The following is a 19,989-nucleotide window of genomic DNA, read 5'->3' as shown; positions in this document are numbered from 1 at the left end:
TGGATGCATTCTGTCCCTCCTGCACTCTCCCTGTGGGGCAGCTGCAGCCCCTGCCCTCTGCTTCCCTCTCCCTCCATCTCTTCTTCCCTCCATCCCTCCCTCCATTCTTCCTTCAATTCCTCCTCACTTGGCCTTGCCTTCTACCCGCCCTCCCAGCCAGTGGCAGGGCACCCAGTGCATTTGAATTGAAGCCATAAGAGGGTGCTGTAGTCCTGGTGCTTTATAATCCTAACAAAGCTTTTTCATTTTCCCCTTGATGTAGCCCACCAAAATCTTTCTCCATTGCAATTAATGATCCCTTTAAAGGCTGTGATCTGGGGAGGTCAGCCAAAATTTCCTGGTGTATCCGTTGTTTCATACCTACAGAAAAGGAGCACCTTTTACTAAGTCAAGCTTATGCAAAAAATAAAGAAGTGTTTTTGAGGTTGCTTACATTCATTTTCTTCCTGACTAATATATATATTCTATATATTATCTATATTATCTATCTATATTATCTATATTATCTATATTATCTATCTATATCTATATATTATCTATCTATCTATATATTCTATATATTCTAATATATTTAGCTTTTTATTCCCTTCAATCCTTTCTACAATATGGCAATCAATGCAGAAGAGAGAAAAAAACACATTTGAAATAAACAGAGAAAGACAAGCTCATTGTCACTGATGTGTCGTTTTGCTGTTGTGGCATGCCTTCTGGTATTCTGCCTTCTCTGTTATCTGTCTATACTATTAGCTTTTTGGATCAAAGCCATTTTCTCTACACATAGAGTTATATGAACGATATTGTAGAGCCTTTGGTTTCTCAGCACTGGCATTTGTGAAGGGATAAATGGCTACTGCCCCGTTGCAAAAAGGAACTAATACCAAGATGCATTTGTTGCTCTGAGCTGTCGTGGGCTGGAGTCCTGCAAAGTCAATCTGCAGTCATTCCCCTGGGCCTTCGGTACACTGGTGCTGGCCTGAGGCTTTTACTCCAGCATAATCAGCACTGGTCAGGGCACAAGCATGACAGTTCTTACATCAGCAATCTACTGTCTTCCTCATGTTACGTCACAAATCAGTGTCCTTCACTCCGCTTAGACCATTTGTTTTTGCTCATGGGTTAAGTGGATTAGACAGCTTTTAGTAAATTGAGGCACAGTCCAATAATGTTTGCCTTCTGCCACTATAGCACAATACATTTGATTTTCCCTTACTCAGAGGATTGGCCGGATGGATCTTTTCACACTGTTCCACTTAACTTCCCTAGCTGGAAGGAGATGTTCTCCCCAAATAATGGATTCTACCACAGTTACTTGGCGTGACCTGCACTCGACTCTTTCAGTCTGAGTTTGCCACAGATAATCCAGGACGTTTCGCGGATATCTGGATATCTACTAAGAACCAGGAAGAGTTTCTTGGATTCCAGTGGCCACTTCAACTGTGGATCATCCCCAGCGATCCACTGTCTTATTGTGGGGGGGAGGATTTAGTGCCGGGCTGGGCTGCAGTACAGGGACAAAGACAACTGCTAGCAATCAGATCCCTTGGGGCTCTCCTTCCAGGCTCCATCTGCAGTCCCAAAGGGCTCTGGTCTCCTGCAGGTTCTCTCTGACAACTGTTAGTCCCAGGCAGGTACCTCAGGAACACCAGGGCCTCTCGAGATGGCACCGGCTGCTTGTGGTCACACGGTGGAGCTCTGCTTGAAAACCTGAAGTCATCTTCAGTGTTTTTCAAACACTCAGCACCTCCTCATGAGCTGCCCTGGTTCAATCCTGTCAGTGAAACACGCACACAATAAGTGGAATTTCTATCATGAGAAAACGTGACCTTTCAGGATGGATATTCACAGTATGGAAAGAAATACCAATCTTCCGCTGTTCTTGCACTGACAACTCTCTCTCATTCTGTGCATGTAACTGCCCTCATTTTACAGGTATTTCCACCTGCCCTGATTAGGCTGACCACGTTGGAAGCCACCTTTCCAGCTGCCTGTCTCAACCTTTGCAGTTTCTATTGTTATCCCAATTTCCTCTCCCCTTAATCTCTGATCATTTATAGCCCTTTTAATGAGTGCAGTTCTTTGAGTTTCAGGGAGCTAATGTTTGTCCCTCCTTAGCAGTTTGTCTCACTGTGTCCTTAGCCAGCTAACTGTTTAATTAATATGCCTTTCATATTAATATTTATCATTTCCTACCTATGTACGTGACATATTTCTTGTACAGTCATCTTTTGGGAAGGAGAACTTCAGTGGAGGCATACAGCTGAGGAGTACGTTCTATTTCTTGGTAACCTGTGTTACGCTTTGTTACGCTTACTGTTCTTTGTTTAAACGTAAGAGAAACCCTTCTGCACCCGTGTCCTCTGAGGAGAGCAGGTGGCAGCTGCTACAAAGGATCTGAAACATTCAGTGCAGACTTTAGAAGAGAAGTCTGATGTAAGGAAAAGCAAGGCAAGTGCCAGGTGGCATTAAGCAGACAGGGCTGGGGAGATGGGCAGTCACGTTGTCCATGCAGTGTCAGATTAAGCAACTGCTCTTCCTGCCTATGCAGGTCTCCTTAAGGGACACCCTGGATCCACCCTGGATCCACATCAATTGGAGAACGATGCTCCAGAGCCAATGGAAGAACATTATGGAACAGACACAGCTCACTGTAACCTTCTGCACTTTAGAAAGATCCACAGTATATTTAGTGCTACTTCTGCGAACGTAAGGTACTGAGAGGAGAATCACGGAATCATTAAGGTTGGAAAGCTCATCCAGTCTAACCATCCACCTGCCACCAACACTGCCCAACAAACCCTGTCCTGAAGTACCACAGCTACCCTTTCCTTACGCACCTCCAGAGACTCCACCGCTTCCCTGGGCAGCCTGTGCCAATGCCTCGCCACCCCTTCTGGGAGAAACTTTTCTTACTATCCAATCTGAACCTCCCATGGTGCAATGTGAGGCCATTCCCCGTAGTCCTATTGCTATTTACCTGGGAGAAGAGGTCCCATCTCACTGTAACCTCCCTCCAGGTAGCTGGACGGAGCGATAAGGTCTGCCCTGAGCCTCCTCTTCTCCACACGGAACCATCCCAGCTCCCTCTCCCACTCCCCGTTAAGTCTTGCGCTCCAGACCCCTCCTAGCTTTGGTGCCCCTCTGTGGATACACTCCAGGGCCGCCATGTCTTCTTGTAGGGAGCGGCTGGGCTGGGCTGGGCTGCAGTTGATGGGACAAGGACAACCGCTAGCAATTTAGATCCCCTGGGGCCACTGGCAAATCACAGCGACGATCGCATCCCCGCTCCTGACTGCCCCATTTCAGGCTGCCATTGGGCTCCTTGGCCACTGGAGGGCACTGCCGGCTGTCACCAGCACCCCAGACCCTTTTCGTCCGTGCAGCCTTACAGCCGCTCTGCCCCAAGCCTGTAGTGACGGTGCCTGGGGTTTCTGTAGCCGAAAAGCAGCACTCAGCTCTTGACGTTCTTAAAGCTCATGCAGTTGCAGTCAGCCCAGTCATTCAGCCTATCTCAGTCCGTCTGTGGGACGCTTCCTCCTAACTTGGTGTCATCTGCAAACTTACTGAGGGTGCACCCAATTCCCTCATCCGACTCGTCAGTGAATACACTGAACAGGACAGGCTGCAGCGCCGACCCCTGAGGAACGCCTCTCAGAACTGGACTCCATCTGGATCTCTCTGGGCCTGGCCCTCCTAGCAGTTTTTTACTCAGCAAAGAGTGTACCCATCCCAGCCATGGACTGCCAGCTTCTCCAGGAGAATGCTACAGGAGGCGGTGTCAGAGGCTTTGCTCCAGTCCAGGTAGCTTCCACCCACAGCATCTCATCCACCAGGTGGGTATGTAGTCATAGGAGGACATCAGGATGATCCTTCTCGTAGATGGGCACCACATTAGCAAGTATTCAGTCACCTGGGAACTCCCTGATTGATTAGGGCTGCTAGGATGCCACGTCCACCAACTCCCTCAGTACCCTCAGGTGGATCCAGTCCAATCCCACGGATGTGTGACAGCCCGGGTGGAGCAGCAGGTCACGTGCTGTTTTATTCTGAATTGTGGAGGGTTTATTCTGCTCCCCACCCTGTCTTCCAGTTCAGGGGGCTGAGTACCCTGAGAATAACGGGCCTGACTATTAAAGACAGATGTAAAAAAGGCGTTGAGAACCTATCTGCTTTTCCTCATCCTTTCTCCTTGCACTGGGGTGGAAGGGGATCCATCCTGTGCCAGCCACGTGCACTTGTGTTAGGCTGTTAGGGTGCCTTGGCATGTTTATACAGATATTTATTTGGGTCCCAGATTGACCAACTGAACTGAGTTAGATTCAGAGAATCATAGACTGGTTTAGGTTGGAGAGATATTAAAGATCATACAGTTCCAACCTCTCTGCCATGGGAAGGGTTGTCATGCAGTAGATCAGGTTGCCCAGAGCCACATCCACCCTGGCCCTGAATGCCTCAAAGGATGGGGCAATCCAAAACCTTTCTGGGGGACCTCTTCCTGTGCCTGACAGCCCCCACAGTGAAGAATTTATTTGATCACCAACAAAGATATTAAAAACAGCAGTCCCAAGATGGAACCCTGAGGGATTCCTTAATATAACCACTTATTGTTAGCCTCCACCTGGACACAGAGCTGCTGACCACAACCCTCAGGCTGCAATCATACAGCCAGCTACTAATCCACTTTTCAAATCCACGTATCTCCAAATCAGAGATAAGGATGTGGAGTGAGACCATATCAAAGCCTTGCACAAGTCCAGGTAGATTACTTCAGTGTATGGGAACTGCTGAGTCACGGCCTGAACCTCTGATTAGTCACCTGAGGCGAGCAATGAGGCAGCCCTGGGAGCACAGGTGAAAGGAATTCACCTGTGCTGCAGGAAGGGGTGGAGCCTGGCTGCAACTCTCCTAGACCCATTCAAGAGCTGACTACCAGTGGGGAAGGATCTCTCTCTCTCTCTTTGGAAGATCTACTCCACTGGTCTTTCCTGAGCGAGCCCACGACACGGGTGAGCCTTCTATTTATTCTCTTTGTCTCGCTGTGCCTAACTCTCTTGTTTATTTCATTACTATAACATCTTAATATTATTAAATTATATAATATTCCTTTATATAACTTTCATTGATTATACACTTGGCAAGCCAGGCAGGCAAGCCGAATATACTGAAACTTACACTATGTCCTTTCTTTGGAATTTCTGTAAATGGTTCAAGGGGGAGAACACTACCCCCCTAGATAAGATAATTCCAGGGCAGATCCCAGGATTTGCGGGATCCCCTTATTATGAATTGGCAACTATCATTGAAAAATGGGGTCCCCTAAGTGTTGTGGGAAACGTTTCCCCATATCGCCTAGTGGATTACTTTCAGGGACTAGTCAAAGATATATTAGTCACTAGAGAAAGACAATTAGCTGCTTCTACAGTGGCATGGCCACTATTAAATGCTTTAAACAATGCCAAAATAAGGAATAATACTTCAGTGAATGAAAATGAACTTTTAAAAGATCGTATTGAAAAGTTAGAACAGGAACTTGGCCTATTAACAGGAAAAAAAACCAATTCTACGTCTTCCAATAGGTCAAGTTCGTAGTATTTCAACAAACAATGACCAGGCTCCTGAATCAACGGACTGTGTTGATCAGGAAAATAAACCATCTAAATCGGATCTTGAATCCCCAATTTTGACGGACGCACTAGAAGTCCGTCCTGTTATATCTCAAAAAACAAAAAAGGTACAGGACAGACCAGCAGGGGTGCCGCCTGATCAGTGGCCCCCCGCTCAAACCCACTTGCACGTAACAGCCCAACCGTACACGGCAACAGAACTGATGGACTTAGTCCAACGATTCAGGCAGAAACCTAGAGAAAGTGTGCCGGCTTGGTTATTAAGACTATGGGATTCTGGGGCAGAAAGTGTTCTGGTGAATAGCCTGGAAATAGCCAAATTGGCCACAATGACCGTCCATCCTGCTCTTAGACAGAGATTATATGCAGGTAATCAATATAATGATGAAAACCATTCAATAATAAAATGGTTAATGGCGGCCTGCCGTATGGTATGGCCCAATAAATCTGATGTTCCTTTACATACAGGGATGTGGTCCTCCATAAAACCAGGTAATGGTCACAGGATGTGCATTTTCAGTAGCCTAAGCGTAGCCTAAGTTGCTTAAATATTGCAACATATTGACATTGTGTGTTTATTGCTGTCTGTTTTTCAGGGCTTGCAAGAGTCAAAATGGAGCATGAAAACTGTAGTTAGAGAGTTTATTCTGCTAGGATTGTCTCAATCCCACAAAGTCCAGTCAATTCCCTTCTTCTTCTTCCTCCTGTTCTACATCATAATTCTCCCAAGCAACATCCTTATCATTCTCACAATTCAGGGGGATTCCCAGCTGGGATCACCCATGCATTTTTTTCCTGGCTAATCTGGCATTCTTGGATATCTGCTACTGTTCTATGACCCCACCCAAAATGCTGGCTGACTTTTTCTCAAATCCTAAGATCAACTCCTACAAGGCCTGATTGACCCAGCCTTTGTTTCTTCACTTCCTGGGAGCAGCAGCAGCTTTCCTGCTGTTGGCCATAGCCTGTGACCGTTACGTTGCTATTTGCAAGCCTCTCCACTACACCATGCTTGTGAACAGGACTGTATGCTGTGCCCTGGCTGGAGCTTCGTGGGGCGGTGGCTTCATTCATGGCATCATTCTATTTGCTCTCACCATCAAGCTCCCCTTCTGTGGCCCCAACGTCCTGGACGACTTTGTCTGTGATGTGCGTCAGTTGGCGAACTTGGCCTGTGCTGACCTTACACAGCGGAACTTCTGATGTTCCTCAACAATGGAGTTGTCATTGTCATGTGCTTTGCACTTCTCCTCATCTCTTACATAATCCTCTTGCTGAAGCTCCAGACACACCAAAACAAAGAACAAAATAACCTCCACCTGCATTTCCCACATCATCGTAGTTTTTGTCATGCTTGGCCCAGCTGTCTACATATATGTCCTACCCTCTGAGGCTGTCCCAATGGCAAAGGTTTCCATTGGGAAACCTTTCTTTTCCATACTGTTGTCTTCCCTTGACTAATCCCATGATCTACATGCTGTAACAAGGAGATCAAAAGCTCCGTGTGGAAGTTGGTCAGCAAATACATATTTAAAAAAAAAAAATTTGAAAGAAATAAATGAAAGTTTATTTGTTCCTCGTTTTGTTCATGCAATTTTCTTAGGAACAAATCCACACTGTACATTATGTAAAAGCATAATGTACAAGTGATAACCTTCAAGAAGTCCTTTTCTATCAAAAAAATCCCTAGAGTGATACTAAAACCTGTATGGAATAAGTTAAGGAAGAACCAACCTGTGTAAAGGAACCAACTCATGCAGTATGAAGTTAGCATTAAGAATCTTTTAAATTCATTAGAAAGTATCTGGTAGGTGTTGAGACTTCATAGAACTATTACTGGACTACTGGTTCAGCTTCAACCATGGTAATTCATTATTTCAGTTTATAGTCAAACTTTCACTGTTGATGCTGCCTTCTCATTGGACTCATTCATGATCCCACTATTGAATGAGTTGATTACATTTCCACAAAGGGAGAGTGTGAAAGCTGCTGGATGATCCAGCTTGCAGGCAAGCTTTGCAATTCATATAGCATAGGTAAGACATTGCAATCTTTTAAGTAAAAATCAAAGACAATGTAGCTATAGCTTTACAGGACGTGCAGATCATAAACTTCATCCATACAGTTACAGACATTTGCAGCACAGATGTCTGTCTGAATTAGTCACTAAGGATTCCAGCAAAACTAACAGGCATTTCCAGGGAGAAGTTCAGCTAACCCTTTCTTAATTTCTACTTTGAGAAGTAATAAACCATGCCTTAGGCGTTTTTGTCTCGCCCCTTGTACTTGCCCTGTAATCCACTTTATAGTTTGACCCCAAGGTGGTCAGCCAAATAATTCTTCTCAATGGGAAACTGTGCTTTCAGAGAGCATGGTTTTCTTACTGCAGTGTAACTTCCTTAGGCAGTGTAGATGATGCAGAGTGAGCTAAACACATCTCCGTCCACAAAGTCCTCCAATAATCTCTCAGAAGACATTGCATCCTACAGGTCACGGAGTTCTTGGTTCTCACATAACGCTCTAGCATGCTGTAAATATCCAAATGCAGTTGCCCTTGCAGTAGGGTATTTTTGTTCTTGTTGTTCCTTTCTTCACTAACTTTCTACATATCACTAGGTGAAAGAAAACGCCATAAATTCAAGAGTGCCTTTCTCAGGAATGCACTCAGCTCTGAGCACCACCACTTATACACGGCCTTCTGTCACACTGCTGCCATCAGCTGCCGCTGTTGGCCTCCCCAGTGCTTCCACCATGGTTACCTGACATCCCTACAGTCCTGCACCCGCTCAGAAGTAATACTTAAAATGCATTCTTCCATACTTCATGACAGAGGACTGAAGACACTCACTTTTGCATGGTGCTAAGGATGGTCCATCCCCAACACGTCCCTTTGCGCGCTGCAAGGCCCAGCTGGCATTCTGGCAGCCTGCTGGCTGCTGCTCCCTAACGCAGGGAACCGCACTGTGCTGCTTCTGAGGAGAGAAAGAAAGGAGGGTCCATGGAAATGGGCACCCAACATCTGCAAAGAGATGCAGCGTTCCAGATCGTGCCAGAGACAGGATATCACAGTGCTGAGTCATTAGCTACCACTAAAGGAAACAAACATTTGGGAGAGTATTCACAGCAACTGCTGCAATTTCTGGGCATATCCCAGCTTTCTTACTATTCAGGTGGAGAAGACTGGCGCTCACAGACATCAGTTCAGTGGGTTAAACCAACACACCTGCAAAATGCCAGCATTATTCAGGAAACAGTCTTCAGGTGCCACAGTTCAATCCACGCAAAGTTATTGTGCAGAGCCTTAGCTCTTGACTTCCATTTCTTCCCTAAATTTTACTACTGCAAGCAGCTAGAACAAACCTTTCAGGTGAAATTCAGGGCAGCAGGGACCTGACAAACCATAACTAGGTGCAGCTGGCAGGAGGGCAGTTCACGCTCTTTGCTCCCACCCTGCCCCAGCAGGTTAAGGAGCCTGGCAATGCTGTCCTGTTGCAGCACATGCAGAATCCAACCGGTTATGGAGGCAACAAAGGACCAGTAGTGCTCCCCCTGCTCCAGCTTTTCCCCTTCAAAATGAGAGAAAGGAAGAAAACCCAAACAAATAAATCCAGCCATACTTTTCCATATGCAGAGCAGGAATGGGAACTGCGTCTGTCTTCTCATTGAGACAGTGGTGGGGAAGCTCAGTTCCTGGGGTCCTCTCCACAGGGACTGCCCCCTGGCTTCACTCTTTCTTCAACTGCCTCAATCCCCAAAATCTCCTTTTGGAAAGAATCCCTAAAGAAAGAATCTGCAAGTGAAAAATAGTAAGGAGAAGCATTTTCCCAGCTTTCTTCTATCACGCACTTTAGACTCTTGAGTAGGACAGTGTCTTAAAATCAACTGGTTACAAGAACCATCCCCAAAATACAACTAGATTCTGTACAGCTGCCATGATTTCTGACAGCAAGTGTTCTCCATCTCCTCAACATTTACACACCTTGAAGCAAGTGGATGGTGTTGCTGTCATGAAGAAAACTCCCTTTGTCTTCCACCCCTACTGCAGCCGCAATAGCTGCACTGGTACGATCCACGTGATCAACAGACCTCAGCTCTGCCTTAGCCAGGCACAGTGGCTGTCCTCCTCCCTCCCAGCTCACACACCAGAGCACTGCTGTGCCACATGGTAAGAGCAGCAGTGACAGTGGGCAGCACCCATCAGCCTCCACCCTGCTCTCACCACCAGCTGGGACAAGGGCTGACACAGCGGGCCCACCCCAGCCCAGCTTTTCTTCTGAGACACCTCCCAGCAACCACCCAGCACCAAACCCAGTTCACCCACTCGGCCTGCTCAGCCTGAGCTGTGCCCAGCTCATGCACGTGCTGCAGCAGTGCTTCTGACGGGTTCTCACAGGGCGATCTCTCTCAAGGAAGGCCCAGAGCCCAGTCTCTGCGTGCAGCACCAGCTCTGCTCACCAGCTGTGGGACAAACGCTCCCACCCTAGCAACAGTTGTGACCTCTGTGAGTGCCCACAACACTTCTGGGCCTCCATCAGACGTTATCCAAATTTTAAGAAACCAACAGCAGGGTCACCCAATGGAGTTATCTGAAGTAAAATAACAAAGAAGTTAAGATGACTCTTGTGTAGCCAGCTCAGGTCCCCCTCTTGCTCAGGTGCTGCATGATCGGACAAAGGAGATGTTGCCTCTGAGGTGGAGGCTGGAAGGGTCTGGGCTTTCAAACTGTCAGCAAGCATTTGGATGAGCCACCTTCCTGCTGAGGAGCTCCTTAACATCATTCCTGCCTCCTCCGGTACCGTACTGGGAGATGCTCCAGAGTTCATTAGCCTGGACTCCCATCAACAGCTGCTCCTGCACTGACCTTCACTCACACTCTGATACCGTCCACTTCCAGCACAAGCTGACCTGCAAGGAAATGTGGGATTAATGCAAATGCAGAAGCCCACGGCTGTGTCACCACCACGTACTGCAGCCTTGGGAAGTCAGCTACAACTACAACCTTGGTCAGAATTAAAACAGGCACAGTACATTAACTGTGACCTCTAAACTGAAGTAATTGTCACGATCAGAAATACATACTGAAATCACTCACTTAACTATTGGTGGTTACCTCCAAACTCTTTTGCTTTTGGGAGAATATGGACTCAGAATTGAAGGATACAAGAAAAATGACATCTGCTTCACTGGAGGTGGTTAAGCTTGGAAGTAGGATTCCAAAATGAAAAGGTTTTCAACTCCTTATAAGGCAGAAAGCAATGGGATGATTGCTGACGCCTGCAGAAAGCCTGATCTGCTCTGCCACAGGTGGCTGAATGACACAAAAGCTGTGCTGCTCATTCAGAAGTGCGTGGGGCATGGGGTGGGCATGGGGCACCAACACACGGGATGTCAACACTCCTCGGGCACTTTCCCATCAGAAGGGAATTCCCTTCTCCCTGCCATGCCATGTCCACACCACTCCTAAGGGCTGTACTGACACAGTCAGCACAGAATCCATGCAAACGTTGTTTTCTCATCGTGGTGGTTGTTAACAGACGCAAGCAATGAGACATCAGGTCACTGTGTGGGCTGCTGGGTGACACTGCCATCATTTCCAAGCCATTGCTTCCTAGGGGCAAATAAAGTAAAATACTTTAAGAAAATTTCACACAGAGATTGCATACTATACTATTCTTTTACACAAAGCAGGACAAAACAGGAGATACGTGCAGCTGCATCAACACCCCAGTTGCTGAAGGAATGGAAAGACAGATCAAATGACAATACATTATTCTCATACAAGGACTGCTCATCAGCACCCACTGCCCAAGGAGCAATGCAGGGAAGACTTGCATTTCTTCTTCTCCTAGCCAGAAACTGTTTTTCCTACCTTAAAAAGGAAAGGAAAAAAAGCCTGACATAGTGCTGACAGGGCAGGCAGATGTGGCACACAAAGGCATACTGAATCTGCAGAACATTTGAAACTTTCACCTTTCCTCCAAGAGCAGTCTAAACCTTCCATACCCACTCCTACTTTCACCACTATTCTTACCAAAGCTGCTTTTTCAGCTGGGGCTCCTCTCTGTCCTCAGCAGTATGACTCAGCACACAGATGCACCTCAGCTCCATTTCGTTTCCACGCCCACTTTGTGGGACCGTGGGTTTCCCATCAGAAGACTTCACACACACCATGCGTTCAGCTCAGTGAAAGGAGACACAACTGATACAGGCTTGTTGTGCAAGAGAAATCCAGGTTCTCTTCTCATTCCCACAATCCTTCCAGTAGTTCAGTCCATTTGGTACATTACCATGTCCCGGATTCTCAGCTGTGTTTTCCACACACTAATCTGTCTACCAACAATGCATACACAGGAACCAAGAAACCAATAGCTACACTCAATCATAACCCAGGGCAAGGAAATCTCAGAGCAATCCTAAGTGAAAGCACCACTTTTCTGAAACTCTGCCTCAAGCTCCTCACGCTCCCCCTCAACTCTTTTCTCAGAAGCCCACTCCTCTGCTTTTTCCTTTTCCTCTGAATGCTTGCATTTTTGTGCAGCCAGGACTTGGGAGAAAGCTGGGATGCAAACTGCAGAGAACTGTCCCAGCAATGAAGAAACAGAAAGCCTGGGCAGAAAGACAGTGCATCAAGTCCAGATGCCTGTTATGTATCTGTACCTCTCTTTGGTGCTTTCTCCAGCTCTGTCTTCTTCCCCAGCCTTTCCGCACGGCCATGCTGCAGTGGAAGGCCACTGGCGTCAGTTTCTCACAGAGAGAAAGCAGGAAATACTTGAAGAGCAACTCTTTGGAAGAAGATTTTAGCACAGCCAGCCACTAACTTCAAGTTTTCAAGCACAGTTTCTTAAATTTGCCTTTCCACTGCTCTAACGTTATGCCTTCCTTACAGTCAACACGAGGCACTTTTCTCTCTCCTCCATCACACACACCCTTTCACACAGTCCTATTTAGATGAAAGTACCCAAAATACAGCTCACAAAACATTCTTACCCACAGAGGCTTTCCATTTCCCCCTTTCTCAATAAGAGTCAATAGAATCCCATGCTCCATCCCTAAAATAAAGTACAGCCTTTCCATGTCACAGAAAGCAGTTGCCAATAGAATCCTTATCCTGTTAGCCCACATCCACCAAAATCCCTCCAATACACCATTTCTACAGCCAAAACAAACTCATTTTTTCAACTGAAATGCATTTACAGAAAGTATTACTAGTCTCATTCCTGCTGAGTGAGTGGCAAATGAATCCACATCTGTCTGACAGCTCTACAATGCACAAAGCAAAGCTGCACAAGCAAACACAACGCTGTCAGGTGCATGAGCTGAGAAACACTTCATTCCTAAGTCAAACAACTGTGAGTACAAGTACCTCCACACTGTTTGGCCTCTCCAAGGAACAGACACAGCTCTAAGAACCATTTAGACACAGACTCGGATCGCTCTACTGCCACCGACAGCCACTGTCAGCCTCTCTATTGCTTCCAGTACAGCGCTGCCATCAGTCACTCTTTCCTCTCAAGACTCTCTTGTTTTCTCACTTACCTCCTTAGTTGCACTAAGGAAATGGTTTTGCCATTAGCTACGGCATCCACCCCCAACCAAACCAACACATCTATCAGTCAGCAGGGTTGCGCCCCATGAGGCCAGGCCTCATGCCATGACAGCAGAGGAGCAAGGTCCAAGGCTGCAGCAAGGGAGAATTTGCTCAAAGGCAACAGCCGTGGGCACAGAAATCAAGGCAAGAAGCTGCTTATCTTCAGAAGGATTCAGGTAGGCAGGGATCTCCTTTGCCTACACTGCCAACCCTTCAATGAGGGCTGGGAAGGGGTGGATCCTGGCTCCACCCCTTCTGTCATTCTGGAACATTGCATGCTCTGGGTTGGCCCTGCCTTTCTACCAGGTGAAAAATCAGGTTTCAAGCCATGTCTCAGCATTTACACTACAGCATCCCTTAGCATTAACTCCACAGGACAACCCTTAACCCTTTACCTTAACCTAAAAGGCTAATCCTTAACACTCACCCCAAAAGATACTCCTCAGCCCTAATCCAAAATGCTAACGCTTAACCCTCATTCCCATCTCAAAAGTGCTGCTGTTGTCCCTAACAAAAAGGACAAGCCATAAACCCCCAACCAGGTGGGCACACCCCCACCATCACTAACATCAAGTGTTAAGCCTTAACCTTTAAACCTAACAGAAAACAGTAACATGAAACCCTAACCCCAAAGGGTTACCCTCAGCACTTAGCTCTAGCACTAAACACTAACACTTCATCACAATCCACAAGTGTAAACCTTAGGATCATAGGATCACCACGGTTGGAAACAGCATCTAAGATCATCTAGTCCAACATTTCCCACTAAATCACATCCCTCGGTACAACACCTAAACACTCCTTGAACACCTCTGGGGATGGTGATTCCACCATTTCCCCTTCCATAAAAACCTAACCCAAAAGGGTATATCCCATCACCATCACCCACAAGGGTAACTGCAGACAAAGGCAATAGCAAATACAGCTGCTTTAAACCAGTCCTAAATTACCCAAGAAAAGTAAAGGACACAAACCTGTAAATACAGAATGAGCCAGCAGGATGAGGAAATGAGCAGAGATTTCAGAAACGCGTCTGCTGTCAGGGAGGGGAGTTCAGGCCTGCCCCAGCACCACAGATCTCCATGACACGACACAACATGGGGAGGTGGCAAAGGTGACAGGGCTAGGAGGAGAGCTGGCGGAGGAGGAAGGTTGGATGCCTGGCAGTTTGAGAGGGACTGAGGTAGCCTCACCCATCACAGACGTGGTCAGCGCAGACACTTTGGTGTCCGACATGATGTAAAGTGTCTTCGTAGGGCTGGACGTGGTCACTGCAGAGAAGGAAAGAACGTGGTCAGCAGTTGTGGGGACAGGGTGCCTACCCTGGGCTGCAGCCCCGGCAGCAGAGTTGCAGGGCTTCAAACTGCACAGAAAACCCCCTTGTCTCATTTTGTTTTCAGACTGACTCCAAAATAAACCCCAGCACTGCCACAGCCTGCGCAGAGCACAGCAAGGGAGCCCCAAACCTTTCAGCTCCCTTTCTAGACCCCTCAGAGTCTAAGAATCCTCCCTCCCTTTAGTGATCTCACTCTCTCCCCAGGGGGCTAGGACCATAGGCTTCTTCCTTGGCCATCCCACTCTCAGAGCTGTCACACAGCTCGTGCATCTTCAACTCTGACCCACCAGCACTGAAGCGCACACACCACCTGACATGGCTTCACAAGCAACCATCTGCCTTCGCATCACATGCCTCTACCTGCCTTTGCTAAGCAAGCACGCACCTACCTGCCTTTGCTTTGGAAGCATGCACACGCTTCCCTTTGCTAAGCAAGACCACAGTCCCTTTTAATCTCAGGAGGGAATAAAACAGCCCGAACAAAAAGGGAACGGCGAGGCTCTCTCTAGGACGCCTGTTGTCTCAGCAGAGTTGACAGTTACTTAAAATGCACAAAGTACCTACAAAACCATCACGCTCAAACAAGGAAAGTAAACAAGTCCAGGATGCCGTGAAGGGTTCCTAGCTCTTTGTAGGTAATACCTGCTCCGTGGGCACAGGATGCGCACAAACTGCCCCTCATCTCTTCCCCATCCCCTTGCCCCCCCCACCCCCCCGTGATTTCCACAGGCATTTAGAGACTCTGTGGAAAGGCAACATAAGGCTCATGGAGAAGACTGGATGTACATGAGGTTTTTCCCTTCCCTGGTGCTAGAGCACTGCTTGTCTAGATGATGAATGTTTTTCATACAAGCACCAACCAAGCGTGGCAACAAACAGCTGAAATGGCATTTCCCCTGCAAAACAACCAGCCTGTCTAAAGACCTCACCTCAGAGACTTGCCAAAAAGGCCAGAACTCCCTTTTGGCAGGCTTACTCACAGAACAGCAGGCTTCTCTTCACCGTGCATCACATGGACACAAACAGGCTGTTTGTGCAAGGAGGGCAATTTCACCCGAGCACCTCACCATATGTGTTCCCTCCACCCTGCTTTTCTGCAGAGATACAAGGATAAAAACCTCAGTTCCTCTGAGCAACGACTGGAAGGAACTCTGGAAAATTCTCCATTCAAAAGCAGCTCCTTTGTGGTCTTGGTTCCTGAGGGCTCCTTTGGATCACCTTTCAGGCAAAGTGTAAGAGGTTCCACTGTACAAACCTATGTATCTGGGTACCTTTTTCCACCCCAAAACTAATTCTGACAGAGTTGCGATGCAGGCATTGGACACGGAGAAGAAGAGAAAAAGAACAGAAGAGAGGATAAAATTAAGGATACCGGTAAGGAAGAAGCGCAGAAGATGAAAAGCACAATAGGATACAGGCAAGACAGCAAAAGAGATGAGCAGTAGCGGAGAGAATAAAGGGAAGAGACGCTGAGAAGGATAAGAGCAGAAGGAAAACAGACAAGAAAGAAAGAAGAGCAGAGAAGAAGAAAAAGGATGTAGGTAAGAAAAACAAGCAGACAAGGAGAAAAGCAAAAGAGGTATTAGCGTATACAGAGCGTATACAGAGAAGACAAAAGCAGAAGTTGGAGAGAAGCTGAAGAGGAAAAGCGAGAAAGGAAGTCTGGCAGAAGTACAAGAGACGGTAAGAGAGGAAAGTGGCAAATGAGAAGAGCAGAAGAGAAGTGAGTACAGAAGAGCAGAAAACGAAAAGAGCAGTAAAGAAGAGCAGATCGTGCTATGAAGAGAACAGTAAAAGAAGATCACATGAAGAAAGAGGAGAGAGGACAGTGAAGAAGGAACTGCAGAAGACGACAGTAGAAGAAGGTGTGAGGACTGGAAAGAAACAAAGTGAGTGTAGTAACAGGACACCATTTCCCTTGGGACTCTGCAATCTCTTTCACTTCTGACAGACGGAGGCGCTGAGAAGAACAAGAGCCGTGTCTGTGTTCACCAAGGACTCACCTCTGCACGTGCAGCGGCAGCTCTCAGAGAAGCCTTCTTTAGTCCCACTTTCCTCTCTTCAGGTCCTGGCAGGCATGAGGAGGAGCCTGACCACCAATGAAGACCGAAGCAAGACACTTATTGAGCACCTCAGCTCAGCTTTTTCCATGTCTGAGGAAGCCAGTTCTCTGTCCTCATTTATCAGAGGGGGAACGCTCTCCTTGGCCTGTCTTCTGCCTGCGTACCTGTAGAACCCCTTCTTGTTATTTTTCACATCCCACACCAAGTTCAGCTCCACCTGTGCCTTGGCTTTCCTAATCCTATCCCTGCACACAGACAGCAGCCCTGGCAGGAACGCAGCGCTGTGGCAATTTGCAGAGCTTAACATGCAGTTCCATCAGCACATTGTGTTTTCGCACTCAGACGTTACTGGCTGCCGAGCGGAGCGGCTGATAAGGCCATAGTGAGCCACTTTTTCCTAGCAGTGTACGTGGGACCTGAGGAAAATGTCCTCGCGCGTGTTGAGGCAAAAGATAAAAGTATTCTACTGGGACTCTGGTGCTTCTCGTGAGGCACAGTCATGGAGGCAAAAGGTAGAAGTATTCATTTGTGGAAAGTTATTGAGGAGGAACGAGGCTGTTCTCCCACTAAAGCTGAAATGAAAGTTTGAGAACGATCACTCATGGATTCCTTTTGCTAAACTCATACACTGGTTCTTAAACTGATGTGCTAATCCCTACTGCTGAACAGAGCACCCCACATCAATCCCCCCTTTTCCTTTGAGGATTACGATGTTCACATCCTAATCCTCACCACCTTTGACCTTTCATACTTAGAGATACATCTCCACAGTCCAATCACACTACAAGGAAGGATGCATACATACAGCGATTACACACACCATCCCCACAAATAACTTCTTAAACCAGTGCAATTTGGGAAGCCAGGAAGTCACGTTGGTTTCAGCTCACATCGTCTTATGTTGTGCAGTATTTCACTTTGGTGCCATATCTTATCTCCATCTGCTTCAATTCTACCACTGTGACCTACATGAACACAACAATATCATTTATTGCTGCATGAACTCCTTCTTGTGCACCTAACAAGATACCTGAAGCCCTTCTACATTGCAATACCACCCAGACCAAGCTCTGGACTTTTTCCCTTTTCTTCTTCCTTTCTGCCCCTCTTCCCCTCTCTCCTTCTTCCTTTCCTTTCCTTCTTTTCCCTTGTCCCCTTTTTTTCCCCTTTTTCCATTTCCCTCCCTCCCTCCCTCCCTCCCTCCCTCCCTCCCTCCCTCCCTCCCTTTCTTCCCATTCCTCCCTCCCTTGCTCCCTCCCTATCAGCCTGGCTCTCACGCTGTTGTCCAGATGCCCGTCTTCCTTTTCCCACACCTCCATGCTCTGCCCACATCCCCCTGTTTGGCTGCATCTCCCTGCGGATGTCCCACCCCACAGCCCCACTCACAGCCGCCATCCCCGGAGCTCTGCCCTCCCCCAGTCGCTCCCCCACCTCCCCAGGAGATCCCTGAGGGCTCTCCGTTCCCCCCCCACCCTTCTTCGCCCCCCGCTGCCCCTCGAGCCCCACTCGGGCTTCAGGCCGTGCGTGCAGGCCGCGCTGCCACGGCGACAGCGCGCCCTCCCTCCTTGCGGCGCGGGAAGCCGTCCCCGCGGCGACAGCGCATGCGCGGCGGCGTCTCCATAGCGACAGCGCCCCGGCGCGGCCGTTGCTCGAGCGACGCGCCGTCCCCGCTCCCCGCGGAGTGACGTCATCACGCGGCGACGCGAGGACGCGGCCACGCGGAAGCGGAGCGGGGCCCCGCGCTGCTCCAGCGCCGCGGCGCAGCCCCGGGACTCCGAGCGCCGCCTCAGCTTCTGCGAGTGGGTGTTCGGGAGCGGCGGGGGCACCGGGGCTGGGGCCGTCCTGTCTTGGCCTCGTGGGTCCTCTGCTGCTCAGGGCCTCTGCTCGGCGGCGGGAGATGCCCTGTGCCCCCCGCCCTTCCCCCCCACCCACGGTGTTTCACTGCCTTCCCCCCACCCCCCCCCCCACCCCCGCCGCGGGTCGCCCACAACCTCCCGAGTCCCTCAGTCTGACCGCTGGGCTTACACTCTCCCCCCCCGTTCCCCGCCTCCACTTCCCCCATTCTCATCGCTGGAGTCATTTTCCACCCGTCCCCTCAGTTCCTCCGTCACTGTCTGCCCCTGTTCCCCATTCTGACCCCCAGGCTTCCGTGTCTGTCTCTCACTGATCCCTTGTGTCCCCATACTCTCCCCCGACCCCCCCAAATCTTCCCATTTTCTCCCCTAGATTCATCCCCCTCCCCCGTCCGTTCTATCTGACCCCCAGAATTCCCTGTCCCCTCAAGTTCCCCTGCTCCAATTCCCCCATTCACATCATAGAATCTCCTACCATTCCCCAGTCCCCTCTGTTTGCACCCCCGCAGGGTCCCCTGTCTTCCCTTCCTCCCCCTGCTTCTGACCCCATTTTCTGACCCCTACAGTCCCCTGTACCCCCATGCCCTCCTCCCTGCCCTCTGGAGTGCATTCCCCTATGTTGACCCCAATTTCCCCCAACTGGACCCCCTTTACGTCCCATAGAAGCCCCCCCACGACCTCCAGTTCTCCCTTCCCACCCCTCCCTCCACCCCCAGAACCCCTTTCCACTCATGTGGTCTGCCTCTCCTCTTTACCCCCCCCCCAACTAGCACTCTCTCCTCCCAGACCCCCTTTACACCCCACAGAAGCTCCACACAACTCTCCAGTTTCCCTCTTCCACCTCTCCCTCCATCCCCAGACCCCCTTTCCACCCCACAGAAGCCTCACTAGCTCATTTCCCCCCCTCCCACCCCCTGCTGAACCCCCCTTATCCCCTGTTGGAATCATGCAAAAGGATCTGCAGGAGAAGTCCTGGAGAGGTCTGGGGGCATCCAGGGGGTTCCAGACTCATCCAGAAGGGTCTGGAGTTATCCCAGAGTGGTACTGGGGCATCCAGAGAGTCCCCAGGTTGATCCCATGGGCCCCTGGAAAGATCTGTAAGCTCCCACTAGGAGTCCAGGAGCACTGAGAAGTCTCTGGTTGTGAGAATCTTTCTTTGTTTTTTGGCTCAAAGCTTGCTTCCTGAGGTATTTCTTGTGATAAGACTCTGATTGATTTGTTGAGGAGGCAAGAGATGGGTGCTACCGTGTGACAATTGACATCCCTCTGGGAACATTTGAAAGCCCCTTCCTCCAGAGTTGCTTACCTCTGGAAGAGAGTGCTCAGAAGTGCTTACTGGCGGAAGATCTGGCCTGTGACTAAATAGCTCCAACCTTGTATGGGAAAATTGGGGAACGATACCATCGTGTCCTGTGAAAAACAGGATGCAGATGGGCATCCCTGCTCCCTCTTATCTGCTGGCAAGGCCCAGAAGGTGGGAACAAAGGAATTTCTGCTGAGATCCCAGAGCCAGAAACTGCCACTCCAA

At 48.8% G+C, this 19,989-nt stretch overlaps 1 long non-coding RNA gene across 19 annotated transcripts; it reads right to left on the bottom strand.

Moving 5' to 3' along the window:
• Nucleotides 1-202: 202 nt before the first annotated feature.
• LOC149915412 (uncharacterized) lies at nt 203-18,304 on the bottom strand. 19 transcript variants are annotated; one of them, XR_016458925.1, is made up of 6 exons: nt 17,414-17,791; nt 16,549-17,180; nt 14,184-14,480; nt 8,470-11,229; nt 879-1,768; nt 203-360 (listed from the first exon to the last, which is right to left on the bottom strand). It is a non-coding gene; the product is annotated as an uncharacterized LOC149915412 (long non-coding RNA). The 19 variants fall into 19 exon arrangements; XR_016458927.1 differs by having other exon boundaries at nt 1,633-1,768; XR_016458928.1 differs by lacking the exon at nt 203-360 and adding an exon at nt 15,526-15,639 and having other exon boundaries at nt 640-1,768.
• Between the last annotated feature and the right edge of the window lie 1,685 nt (nt 18,305-19,989).

This window comes from Phasianus colchicus, chromosome 19 (genome assembly GCF_987193195.1).
Source record: "Phasianus colchicus chromosome 19, bPhaCol1.hap1.1, whole genome shotgun sequence".
Classification (NCBI taxonomy): Eukaryota; Metazoa; Chordata; class Aves; order Galliformes; family Phasianidae; genus Phasianus; species Phasianus colchicus.
The sequence above is the reverse complement of the archived record's forward strand: the minus strand, read 5'-3'. Positions and strand labels throughout refer to the sequence as shown.